This window comes from Crinia signifera, chromosome 1 (genome assembly GCF_055691185.1).
Source record: "Crinia signifera chromosome 1, ASM5569118v1, whole genome shotgun sequence".
Lineage (NCBI taxonomy): Eukaryota > Metazoa > Chordata > Amphibia > Anura > Myobatrachidae > Crinia > Crinia signifera.
This window is the reverse complement of record NC_139217.1, coordinates 330501354-330516189: the sequence shown is the minus strand read 5'-3', so window position 1 is coordinate 330516189 and position 14836 is coordinate 330501354. Positions and strand designations below refer to the sequence as shown.

At 41.5% G+C, this 14836-nt stretch overlaps 1 pseudogene; it reads left to right on the top strand.

Moving 5' to 3' along the window:
* Positions 1-4887: 4887 nt before the first annotated feature.
* LOC146039833 (5S ribosomal RNA) lies at positions 4888-5006 on the top strand (annotated as a pseudogene).
* Positions 5007-14836: the final 9830 nt, after the last annotated feature.

The following is a 14836-nucleotide window of genomic DNA, read 5'->3' as shown; positions in this document are numbered from 1 at the left end:
ACCTTTATGTAGGCCCGAAACTCTGTTTTAAAGGCACTTCGCAGGATGGGGAAGGAACCGTATCTATGGGCGCTTGAGTATTTTTTTTCCGATGTATTTTTTTCATGTGTTTGATGTTTTGTGGATTTTTTATATATTTTTATTGGATTGGTCTGATGGTTTGATCCATTTTTTTTTTGCAAAATAAAGTGACTACATTTTTAAAGATAACGTAAATCACGTGGCTTCATTTTGGAGAAATTGTTTCCCTACAAATCCTACAGATTTTTTGAATATTTTATCCCTGCGCTGTGGTCAGCCCGTTTACATATTGTTTTTGCAGAAGCACCCAGTGTCTGACCCAAGCTTATAAATTTATATCAATTCTATACCTTTCTCTTTTTACTACAGCAGTATTCCATCTCAATTTATTTCACTGTACCTCTTACCTATTTGTTAGATGGAGGCTGCGTATATCTATATTTATATATACAATAATTTTACTTTTGTGTCAAGCGTCCACAATAGACCACTCTGTCGAACCATACATACGATTAAATTGTATTCTTTATTGTCATATGTGACTTTGGCCGACAGGTGGTACATATACTTATCCTCTCATTGCGCCGGCTGTAGCAATATTGTTCAGGACTCTCACCGACAGGTGACTAATTTGCTCATTTGTCAATTAAAACAAGTGACCAGTTCACCTTTTTTTCTCTTTTTAGTGCATATCTAATAAAAATTTAAATTTTAACTCATTATCATCAAACCATATCATCCAAATTACTTTTGTAAAGTGTGCCCCAAAAAACCTTATGTATGTTCCCTTGTAGTCACCCTCGTGACAACCCCCCTTTTTTTCAGTTTTATTGCTGAACATCTTTTGGGAGCACCACCAACCGGACACTGCAAATCATTTAGTTGCCGCAGTAAAAATGTTGGTCTTTCATATGTACAGCTGAAACTCTGTATACTATACCGTCATATCCGCCAGTGCCTTTTTCCCCCCCTTTCATTCTCCATGATACTTTTGCTGAGGTCTTTCTCAGCTTCTTGGAATTGAGCACGGCACAACATATCTACTATCCTTTCTTAGTGTAGCTAAAAAATACACTGTGGGGTACTTCTTTTAGGTGCTAACATAATCTTAACATTTGGTTCACAAATATGTCAACATTTAACCTTCGCAATGAATTAACGAATCGACACAAAACAAGTGACTTCAATACCATTTTTCCATCACAAACATCCCAGATTTTGCAAGATCCAAACTGGGATACTGACCTACTCGATCTGAAAAGAACTCTTCAAAGGCAGATACGGACGAATTGGGATTTGTCCAGTTTAGAGAACTATTGTAAGCAAAAAATAACTCTGAGAGGCCTGAGACCTAAAACATTCCCAGCATTTGAACTATACACAGAGGCTTTGAAGAAAGAATGGGAAGCTAGCCTCCTCAAATGCTCGCAGGACCTAATGACAATTCTAATACGTCATAACCATTTAATCCTAGAAGAGTGCACCAGGAACATTGAAGAACTGGGCAAAAAACTAGAAAAGTAGGAACAAGATGCCCAATTTCAGGCCAAAAACAAGAAGGAACTCGAAAGTTACGAGACACTCATCATAGAACTCAAGAAAAACACATTTTTGAGAGATCAAAGAGATTTCTCCACAGGGAAAATCTTTAACTGGACGAGATTCCAGAGAGTAAACAGAGGGAATTTCAATCAGGGTCAGAATGGAACACCTTCTCCATCGCAGTCACTACATCGCCACGCAATCAAAAAAACAGCAGACACCTGGGAGTTACCCATGTGGTAACTGCAAGGCATGTGCCCACATCACTAATACGATATCTGTCAAGGACAGAGACGGTGAACCCATTGAGATCCGGGGACATTACAACTGTAAAACCCAGAATGTGATATACAGCATCACCTGCCCATGCCAACTACGTTACGTTGGAATGACTTCCAGGCCTCTCAAGCAACGGATTCTTGAACACCTGGGCAATGTTAGGAATGCAGCCAGTGATCATTCGAAAATGAAGACCCTCACTTCAATAGCACGCCATTTTCTTAAAAAACATTCTGCCAACACCAAAGACTTAAAATTCTGTGGCCTAGAACAAATCCATCTCGGGAGAAGAGGTGCTGACATTAACCAAGCATTATTACGTAAAGAGAGCTGGTGGATCTTTCATCTGGGATCTTTGGCACCCACTGGACTAAACGAAGGCATCAATTACAGTGCATTCCTGTAAATAATTTTGCTTCTTTCATTTCATTTTAGCCCACTTTACAGCTTGCATAATCCAACCAGCCACACCCAATACCTCCAATCTAGGATATGCCCTGAATATATTCTATATTTTTTCAATATTTTTCAAATAGTTTTCCAATAATACTTTTATATATATATATATATATATATATATATATATATATATATATATATATATATATATATCTATATATTTTTCACTATTCCCATTACTATTATTATTCTTGTTTTTGTTTATATTTATTTTCTTCATTTTATATTTATCATTATCTTTATATTTTTTTATTTTTATATTTATATTAATTTTATTTTTATTTTTATTTCATATTCATTATGTTATTCACTCATAACAATCATTACCATTAATTCTCTCAATGTCTGCATTTCCTCCATTGCAATAAGTTTCCTTAATCACCAAGGGGTTTATTCTAGTTCATTCTTTCTGACAAAATCCTTCTTAGATGGACAAAACCATGTGCACTGCAGGGGGGCAGATGTAACATGTGCAGAGAGAATTAGATTTGGGTGAATTATTTTGTTTCTGTGCAGGGAAAATACTGACTGCTTTATTTTACACTTCAATATAGATCTCACTTTGAAGAAAAACCCCACCCAAATCTAATTCTCTCTGCACAAGTTACATCTGCCCCACCCGCAGTGCACATGGTTTTGTCCATCTAAGAAGGATTTTGTCAGAAAGAATGGACTAGAATAACCCCCCAAGACAGGCCCTCTCCACTCTATTACTTAGCTCACCCCACATATCGAAGGTGCCCTCCAGTATATAGCTGATATTGGCATAGTACTATGTGTATTAACCTACATGACCCACATATGTATATCAGTATACAGTACTATGCTCCTTAAACAGTAATTGGCATGTCAGTATTCGCACGCTAGCCTTCCCGCATACTCCTAGTGCCATATCATTGGGGCACCCCTTTCTCTTCTCTTCTCTTCTTTTCTTTTCTTTCCTTTCAGCCCAAGTCACAACGTTATATGCCCAGGCGATTCTCTCCATGTGGCTCACACAGCAATACACACCTCTCATAATTTATTTCATCAATGTTAATGTAATACATTATAACTACAAAAGTGCTCATATTATCTATATACTTTGTAGCAACCAACTGACAAACTTATGTCAGCATCCTATGTCAGCACTATTATACGTTCTTCATGCCAGTCATTTCAGGCACCATTCCCCGTTCAGCCCACACTGCCATAATACTACTTGCAGATCTATGACAGCACTTTGTGTCCTTTTAACACCACAACCAGTAACATGTCCTCATGTTTCATATCAACTACCCGACAATTAAGTTACTCATTGCATCTCGAGCACCACCCCCTGACGCCAATAGCCAGACTTACTCACATCTTCTGGCTATTCAAGTTATGATGCGCATCTCTAGCTCCACCCTCTGACGCCATTGGTCAGACCAACTCATTTAAACCTCGCGTCAGCTCAGTAGCCTCACAGCGTCCTCTGACAAAGCCAAGCGAAACACGTGTCAGGACGACGCCTCTGACACACCCCCAGCCTCCGTCGCTACTGCCGATTCCGGCACCTCACTCCCCACGGCGTCCCCGTCAATCTGGTGATGGGCGCCGACCCTCAGCGGACTACGCTTCTACTGCTGCCTACAGAACCCGGCTCATCCCGCCCTATAGTCTTAAGGGCAACTTCAGCTAAGTACCCTTTCATTCTCTCCCGGTGCCTGGAACCCGGCGTGGGGAACCTGCACTGTCAACATAAATGCATGCTGAAAATCTCTCCAGCTTAGCACAACAGATCATTAGTACTTTGCACACGGGCCACACTATCTGTGAAATTGTATTATACCTTTTCTGATACTTTGTGGAATATTTGCTCTTTCTGTGAACAGTGTAAGGCAAAAGCTAATTTCAAATACAATTGCCATATTTTTCTGCAATATATTTTTCTGCAAAATATTTTTCTGCAATATATATTTTCTGCAATTTATTTTCATTACTGTGCAATTGCACCTCTCGACTGATTTTTACTACTTTGTCCGGGTCAGGGGAATGACAGATGTCAATTTACCCATAAAATCCTCTTAAAAGCATACAGACCAGGCAATTTAGGATTAAATTCCTCAGGTTGTCACAGTGGTCCCAGTAAAATTATACTGATACTGGTGACAAACCATTTGCATCAGCAAAGAGGATACATCCATTGTTTTATCTTAGAATCTGCTAATCTTTGTACCTATACCAACTGGTATTCAAATTACTAATACTACTCTCATTTCCTCCACTTTGTCCTTCCCCCCTCCCCTTTTTCCTTCTGTCTCTTATTAACTCACTCACGCCTAAAAGCCTATACCTCAGGGAAGGGGTGGACGTTACTCGCCTCTCTCATCCACCATTGGATACTATCAGTAGATGGTGGACAGCAGAAGGTGAGACACGCCGGAGACACCTACCCACTTCCTATTGATCTATCCAGTTCTATGCTCTCTCATCAGTTGTGTCATACCATAAATCCCCCTGCAATACAGGCAGGTAACAGGGTGACATACTGGTGACACCTCTGAAAGCAGAAGCATTCTACATCTCCTTGGGTATCAACACAGGTGCCCTCTCACTTGGTAAACTTACTACCATACATCACTGGATCGCCTGATCCCGTACCGATTTCAGCAGCTAAGCAGTGATTGGCCGGCTTAGTACTTGTAGGGGGGACCCACTGGGAATATCCGGTGTAGTAATACTACGGAATAGCAGAAGCACCCAGTGTCTGACCCAAGCTTATAAATTTATACCAATTCTATACCTTTTTACTACAGCAGTATTCCATCTCAATTTATTTCACTGTACCTCTTACCTATTTGTTAGACGGAGGCTGCGTATATCTATATTTATATATACAATAATTTTACTTTTGTGTCAAGCGTCCACAATAGACCACTCTGTCGAACCATACATACGATTAAATTGTATTCTTTATTGTCATATGTGACTTTGGCCGACAGGTGGTACATATACTTATCCTCTCATTGCGCCGGCTGTAGCAATATTGTTCAGGACTCTCACCGACAGGTGACTAATTTGCTCATTTGTCAATTAAAACAAGTGACCAGTTCACCTTTTTTTCTCTTTTTAGTGCATATCTAATACAAATTTAAATTTTAACTCATTATCATCAAACCATATCATCCAAATTACTTTTGTAAAGTGTGCCCCAAAAAACCTTATGTATGTTCCCTTGTAGTCACCCTCGTGACAACCCCCCTTTTTTTCAGTTTTATTGCTGAACATCTTTTGGGAGCACCACCAACCGGACACTGCAAATCATTTAGTTGCCGCAGTAAAAATGTTGGTCTTTCATATGTACAGCTGAAACTCTGTATACTATACCATCATATCCGCCAGTGCCTTTTTCCCCCCCTTTCATTCTCCATGATACTTTTGCTGAGGTCTTTCTCAGCTTCTTGGAATTGAGCACGGCACAACATATCTACTATCCTTTCTTAGTGTAGCTAAAAAATACACTGTGGGGTACTTCTTTTAGGTGCTAACATAATCTTAACATTTGGTTCACAAATATGTCAACATTTAACCTTCGCAATGAATTAACGAATCGACACAAAACAAGTGACTTCAATACCATTTTTCCATCACAAACATCCCAGATTTTGCAAGATCAAAACTGGGATACTGACCTACTCGATCTGAAAAGAACTCTTCAAAGGCAGATACGGACGAATTGGGATTTGTCCAGTTTAGAGAACTATTGTAAGCAAAAAATAACTCTGAGAGGCCTGAGACCTAAAACATTCCCAGCATTTGAACTATACACAGAGGCTTTGAAGAAAGAATGGGAAGCTAGCCTCCTCAAATGCTCGCAGGAACTAATGACAATTCTAATACGTCATAACCATTTAATCCTAGAAGAGTGCACCAGGAACATTGAAGAACTGGGCAAAAAACTAGAAAAGTGGGAACAAGATGCCCAATTTCAGGCCAAAAACAAGAAGGAACTCGAAAGTTACGAGACACTCATCATAGAACGCAAGAAAAACACATTTTTGAGAGATCAAAGAGATTTCTCCACAGGGAAAATCTTTAACTGGACGAGATTCCAGAGAGTAAACAGAGGGAATTTCAATCAGGGTCAGAATGGAACACCTTCTCCATCGCAGTCACTACATCGCCACGCAATCAAAAAAACAGCAGACACCTGGGAGTTACCCATGTGGTAACTGCAAGGCATGTGCCCACATCACTAATACGATATCTGTCAAGGACAGATACGGTGAACCCATTGAGATCCGGGGACATTACAACTGTAAAACCCAGAATGTGATATACAGCATCACCTGCCCATGCCAACTACGTTACGTTGGAATGACTTCCAGGCCTCTCAAGCAACGGATTCTTGAACACCTGGGCAATGTTAGGAATGCAGCCAGTGATCATTCGAAAATGAAGACCCTCACTTCAATAGCACGCCATTTTCTTAAAAAACATTCTGCCAACACCAAAGACTTAAAATTCTGTGGCCTAGAACAAATCCATCTCGGGAGAAGAGGTGGTGACATTAACCAAGCATTATTACGTAAAGAGAGCTGGTGGATCTTTCATCTGGGATCTTTGGCACCCACTGGACTAAACAAAGGCATCAATTACAGTGCATTCCTGTAAATAATTTTGCTTCTTTCATTTCATTTTAGCCCGCTTTACAGCTTGCATAATCCAACCAGCCACACCCAATACCTCCAATCTAGGATATGCCCTGAATATATTCTATATTTTTTCAATATTTTTCAAATAGTTTTCCAATAATACTTTTATATATATATATATATATATATATATATATATATATATATATCTATCTATATATTTTTCACTATTCCCATTACTATTATTATTCTTGTTTTTGTTTATATTTATTTTCTTCATTTTATATTTATCATTATCTTTATATTTTTTTTTTTATATTTATTTTAATTTTATTTTTATTTTTATTTTGTATTTCATATTCATTATGTTATTCACTCATAACAATCATTACCATTAATTCTCTCAATGGCCCTTATTCTGATCGGTGCGGCCGGAGCCGCATATGCGGCTCCGACCGCACCAGACGAATCCCCGCCTTCCATACGGATCGCCACGGCCGTCCGTACGCGGCCATGTGGCGATCCGCATGATTGTGGACGGGGATACGCCTCCTCCATGGTGGGAGCAGCCCCTGCATTCGATGGTCGCCGAACATCGAATGCAGGGCCGCACGCTCCACCAGGTCCCGCAACACAAGACCACACGGACACTTGTCCGTGTGAAATCTTGTATGGGGGCGGACAGCTGACATCCGGCGATGTCAGATGCCCGCCCTGTACCCACGCGTCATAGCCTCATTAGCATGCGTACGCCCCGCGTTTGCATGGGAACGCCCATGAAACGCGGGGCGTATGCATATGCAAATGAGGCTTCGTAGCCCCTCACGCCCCTATCCACCCCCTTTGCGGCGGACAAAATACGTGTACGGCGATTTCGGCTGCACATGCGCAGAGTGGCCTCTGCACATGCGCAGACCGAAAACATCGGCGGAACGGCCGCATGCGGCCGTTACCGCTTCAACCAGAATAAGGGCCAATGTCTGCATTTCCTCCATTGCAATAAGTTTCCTTAATCACCAAGGAGTTTATTCTAGTTCATTCTTTCTGACAAAATCCTTCTTAGATGGACAAAACCATGTGCACTGCAGGGGGGCAGATGTAACATGTGCAGAGAGAATTAGATTTGGGTGAGTTATTTTGTTTCTGTGCAGGGAAAATACTGACTGCTTTATTTTACACTTCAATATAGATCTCACTTTGAAGAAAAACCCCACCCAAATCTAATTCTCTCTGCACAAGTTACATCTGCCCCACCCGCAGTGCACATGGTTTTGTCCATCTAAGAAGGATTTTGTCAGAAAGAATGGACTAGAATAACCCCCCAAGACAGGCCCTCTCCACTCTATTACTTAGCTCACCCCACATATCGAAGGTGCCCTCCAGTATATAGCTGATATTGGCATAGTACTATGTGTATTAACCTACATGACCCACATATGTATATCAGTATACTATGCTCCTTAAACAGTAATTGGCATGTCAGTATTCGCACGCTAGCCTTCCCGCATACTCCTAGTGCCATATCATTGGGGCACCCCTTTCTCTTCTCTTCTCTTCTTTTCTTTTCTTTCCTTTCAGCCCAAGTCACAACGTTATATGCCCAGGCGATTCTCTCCATGTGGCTCACACAGCAATACACACCTCTCATAATTTATTTCATCAATGTTAATGTAATACATTATAACTACAAAAGTGCTCATATTATCTATATACTTTGTAGCAACCAACTGACAAACTTATGTCAGCATCCTATGTCAGCACTATTATACGTTCTTCATGCCAGTCATTTCAGGCACCATTCCCCGTTCAGCCCACACTGCCATAATACTACTTGCAGATCTATGACAGCACTTTGTGTCCTTTTAACACCACAACCAGTAACATGTCCTCATGTTTCATATCAACTACCCGACAATTAAGTTACTCATTGCATCTCGAGCACCACCCCCTGACGCCAATAGCCAGACTTACTCACATCTTCTGGCTATTCAAGTTATGATGCGCATCTCTAGCTCCACCCTCTGACGCCATTGGTCAGACCAACTCATTTAAACCTCGCGTCAGCTCAGTAGCCTCACAGCGTCCTCTGACAAAGCCAAGCGAAACACGTGTCAGGACGACGCCTCTGACACACCCCCAGCCTCCGTCGCTACTGCCGATTCCGGCACCTCACTCCCCACGGCGTCCCCGTCAATCTGGTGATGGGCGCCGACCCTCAGCGGACTACGCTTCTACTGCTGCCTACAGAACCCGGCTCATCCCGCCCTATAGTCTTAAGGGCAACTTCAGCTAAGTACCCTTTCATTCTCTCCCGGTGCCTGGAACCCGGCGTGGGGAACCTGCACTGTCAACATAAATGCATGCTGAAAATCTCTCCAGCTTAGCACAACAGATCATTAGTACTTAGCACACGGGCCACACTATCTGTGAAATTGTATTATACCTTTTCTGATACTTTGTGGAATATTTGCTCTTTCTGTGAACAGTGTAAGGCAAAAGCTAATTTCAAATACAATTGCCATATTTTTCTGCAATATATTTTTCTGCAAAATATTTTTCTGCAATATATATTTTCTGCAATTTATTTTCATTACTGTGCAATTGCACCTCTCGACTGATTTTGACTACTTTGTCCGGGTCAGGGGAATGACAGATGTCAATTTACCCATAAAATCCTCTTAAAAGCATACAGACCAGGCAATTTAGGATTAAATTCCTCAGGTTGTCACAGTGGTCCCAGTAAAATTATACTGATACTGGTGACAAACCATTTGCATCAGCAAAGAGGATACATCCATTGTTTTATCTTAGAATCTGCTAATCTTTGTACCTATACCAACTGGTATTCAAATTACTAATACTACTCTCATTTCCACCACTTTGTCCTTCCCCCCTCCCCTTTTTCCTTCTGTCTCTTATTAACTCACTCACGCCTAAAAGCCTATACCTCAGGGAAGGGGTGGACGTTACTCGCCTCTCTCATCCACCATTGGATACTATCAGTAGATGGTGGACAGCAGAAGGTGAGACACACCGGAGACACCTACCCACTTCCTATTGATCTATCCAGTTCTATGCTCTCTCATCAGTTGTGTCATACCATAAATCCCCCTGCAATACAGGCAGGTAACAGGGTGACATACTGGTGACACCTCTGAAAGCAGAAGCATTCTACATCTCCTTGGGTATCAACACAGGTGCCCTCTCACTTGGTAAACTTACTACCATACATCACTGGATCGCCTGATCCAGTACCGATTTCAGCAGCTAAGCAGTGATTGGCCGGCTTAGTACTTGTAGGGGGGACCCACTGGGAATATCCGGTGTAGTAATACTACGGAATAGCAGAAGCACCCAGTGTCTGACCCAAGCTTATAAATTTATACCAATTCTATACCTTTCTCTTTTTACTACAGCAGTATTCCATCTCAATTTATTTCACTGTACCTCTTACCTATTTGTTAGACGGAGGCTGCGTATATCTATATTTATATATACAATAATTTTACTTTTGTGTCAAGCGTCCACAATAGACCACTCTGTCCAACCTTACATACGATTAAATTGTATTCTTTATTGTCATATGTGACTTTGGCCGACAGGTGGTACATATACTTATCCTCTCATTGCGCCGGCTGTAGCAATATTGTTCAGGACTCTCAACGACAGGTGACTAATTTGCTCATTTGTCAATTAAAACAAGTGACCAGTTCACCTTTTTCTCTCTTTAGCGCATATCTAATAAAAATTTAAATTTTAACTCATTATCATCAAACCATATCATCCAAATTACTTTTGTAAAGTGTGCCCCAAAAAACCTTATGTATGTTCCCTTGTAGTCACCCTCGTGACAACCCCCTTTTTTTTCAGTTTTATTGCTGAACATCTTTTGGGAGCACCACCAACCGGACACTGCAAATCATTTAGTTGCCGCTGTAAAAATGTTGGTCTTTCATATGTACAGCTGAAACTCTGTATACTATACCGTCATATCAGCCAGTGCCTCCCCCCCCCCCCCTTCATCTTCTGTCGCTCCTCTGGCATCTAGGTTTTCATAAGAACCTTGAGAAATTTGTATTAATACCTTCCCAATGTATTGTCTTTCTGGGGTATTTGATAGATTCCTCTTCTTTATCAATAGCAGTTCCCTCAGACAAGTGGAACGCCATACAAGTCTATGTTTCTCAGGTGCTCAGTTTTCACTGAGAGACTTGGCTAGGCTGATAAGGAAAATGAGAGCCTCGGATCCTGGGTTTTCTCCACGTTCCTCTCATATGCAGACAATTCCAGAACCTCCTAACATCCCTTATTTGACAGGATTTGGACAGGACAGACAAAATTATACTATCTCCCACAGTCCACAGGGAGATTCACAGTTGGATAACATTTCCTTTTCCAGATCTCCCCTACCTCCTACTCCAGACATAGTCATCAGATGCATCCCTCATGGCCTGGGGGGCATTCACCCAGTGCAATACAGTAGGAGGGAAGTGGACCGCTTGAGATTCTAAAGCCCATATCAATCTCTTAGAGCTAAGAGCTGCCAGGTTGGCTATATCCTCTGTATTTCCCAGTTCAGCTCTGTCTTGACAACAAAACCACTGTTTATCTACCTCAAAAGAATGAGAGGTACTTGATCTTGCATTCTCTGTAAGCAGGCAATAAATGCCTGGAAGTGGGCAGTACAGCGGTCCATTCTCCTGTTTGCTACATGCATACAAGAAGAGTTAAACAAGCTAGCCCTTTCCTTATACATAACCAGTCATACTGTGGATTGAGCATCTCTTCAGTTCCTTCGGAGGTTTAGATTTAGATCCCACTGCTGCCATAACACAGCAGAGATCTTTCTCAGAATTACAAAGACCTTGGGTCACCGACAGGTGGATTCGTTTGCAACACCATCAAACGTACAAGTTCTGACATTCATATCTAAAATTCGGACTCAAGGGACTCTCCACATGGACGCTATGTCCTTTTTCTTGGGCTGACATTCCACTTCCATATGCCTTTTTTCCTCTGGCTCTGCGGTTGTGAGTCCTCCACAAAATCAAAACAGACGTGTCCAAAATACCCAAATATTTCTGGCATACTCTGTCTGGCCCCCCAGAGTTTTATTCCCTTTATCAACCTTTTTCACAAGGTTCCCGGTTTCCTCTAGGTTCATCTACAGACTGCTTCCAGGGTAGCACAGACCTACTGAAACATCTTCCACATTGCATGTGGATTGCAACATTACTAGGTTGCAGATCATTCCCAACCTCTCTGCCTTTTCCACACCTTGCCTGTTTTAGGCCTAGAATAAGATCCAGATATCAATCCATAACTGATAAATTTCTGGCCTTACAGTCCTCTAACCTTCCTTATTCTGGCCCCCTTTTCCGAGCCTAGCTTAACTCTGGACTTCCTTGCCACCACGTTCGAAACAGGTTTGGCTTATGCCAAGATATGCTCATATGGCTTGACTGTAGCTCTCCTTATCCCAGGCCTCAGAGAATAAGATTACTTAAGATTCTTTCTAGCTAGACCACCATGTATATGGCATTCTACCTGGTGGGACATTAATCCCTTTTTGTACTTCTTGGCCACTATACCACCATCTGCAGATATCTTTGGCCTTTCAAAGAAGTTAGCTTCACTGTTAGCCCGTGCCATTGCAGCCAGAGGGGCTACGTTTTCGTCAAACCACATATCTGAACCTTGGATAACTCCTACCCCAATGGGTTTCCTTATTATTCTATGGGGACACACAAAAACAAGTTCCATGCACACACCACTGGTGGAATGTGATCTGGTCAGAGACCAGTCAGATTCAGATCTTGGTATAGTTGATTGCCAATCCACTTGTTTACCCCTCACGGTACCTATAAGGAGAGACATCAAACAAACTTCTCTCTCACATGCCAGAATATTTTTCATCCAGCCAGACCTTTTTACGACCAGGTAGTGTATAGTTTCCACCATGCAGAGTTCTGGAATAGACACTCCACTTCAGAGGCCATCCCCTTCACTGTGACGCAGTTAATTCAATGGCTGCTAGAGGCTTACCATTTCAGCCTGTATTGCAAGCTGCACATTGGTCATCCTCTTGGACTTTCTTTAGACATTACTGGAGGCCTTATGGTACTCAAAGAATAGCGTTCCTTAGAGCAACCACCAGGTGTGTGGTAGTCTACCCACCAGCTGTTGCTAGGTGGCAAGCCTCCCGACGAACAAACACTAGTTTGCAGGAATCTATGATCTGCAAACTCTCTTTGTTCTAGGGAATAGGATTGCCACCTAGCAACAGCTCCCAACCTTCCCACCCAGTACCTTGCTAGGTCTGCTGCTTGTACTCTCTAAGGTTCGGTTATATACCTAACTTATCCTTTGATTCAAGGCACTCCAAAGGCCTAGAAGAAGCAACAAGAAACCTACCTAATTATTTCCTCTTCTCTGCTATACTCACAAGTTTGCCTCAGTTTATAACATGCCTGGCTACAGTACAGCATGGCAGTTATTTCAGTTGTTGGTTGCTAGTCCAACCCAGTTTCATTCTTACTCCTTCCAGTAGAGTTTCTCAGATCTGATTTATGTTTGTTATAAATGTTCTAGTTAACATTTCTTTTTGCATACAATGGTCTTTGCATGCAATGGTATTTCTCTCTTGTTCCACCTTAGGATTGCCATCTGTAAGCTTCTGTAAAATCTGACCTCAGGGGGTGGGGCTTAGCCTTATATACAGCAGGAGCATGTGACTAGAGTGCACCTGCATGACCTGCAGTATATGTGCACTGCCTGTGCACATGTCATGCATCAGCAGCTAAGCTCCCTACTCCCCTGGCTGTGGTAAGGTAAGTGAAAATTTTATTTCACTATACCATTCCAGCGTATTTCGGGAGGCTTACACCATAACCCACCAGCTGTTGCTAGGTGGCAATCCTATTACCTAGAACAAAGAGAGTTTGCAGATCATAGATTCCTGCAAACTAGTGTTGACTGTACAAGGAAGTAGCTACAATTTCCTTGAATTTTTTATGTGTAGAGTCTAATAAAAGTGATGTTTTAAGCAAATAATCTTATCATACAATGATTATATAAAAGAGTGCGCCCAAAAAGGCACATTTGTCTTTCTGTTTGCCTTTCGCAAACAAACCCCTCCTTATTCAGTCACAATACTGAATGTGTTGGGCGCACCACCAATCTATGACTATAAAAACGGTTGAGAAGTAGTCCAACATATTGGTTATATAGATGAATTTTCTGTGAGATGTTCTGAATCAATGTTTTGAGCCTGTGCGGATTCAAAAACCCTTCTTTGTAACCATTAATATATGCAAGACGAACAGGAGAGAAGGGGTTGCGACATTCGATGCACAACAGTTTTTTCACACTTTTAAGAATCAACTTTCGTAATAATAAAGTTTTATTAAAAAAATGTCCCTTAGTTTTTCTTTTATTCACAGAAACTCCGGGGCATTTAACGATTAGACATGGTGAAATAAAGAATTAAAAGGACATACTAGTATCACATATAACATATATTGTGTGTAGGATAAGTTTTGAAAGATTGTGAAAAAGTAGTGTATTAAAATTACAGAACCTGTGTTGTGCCCTGGATATAATCTGGATGTGGGAGAAGGCTGTAAGTAATTGTATTGCTATACTGCTACTTTTGTAGCTCTGTGGTTCAGTACTGAGCTTTCAGGCTTTGTTGCCAATTTGTTGCTCTTTTATCTGGCACAGAGCCCAGGTTTCTCACATCATTGGAATGTGTACATCAATGTTGCAATTTGTATTGTTATGTAGGTGCTTGGCTCGTTCAGCGAAGGTCTATGTTTAAACAGGCATTAATACAGTAGTATTGGGGGGGGGGGGGGGGGCTTAATTTTTTGCCCTTGTCACCCCTGCCTGTGCTAGTGCTCACAGCTGTCTCTACC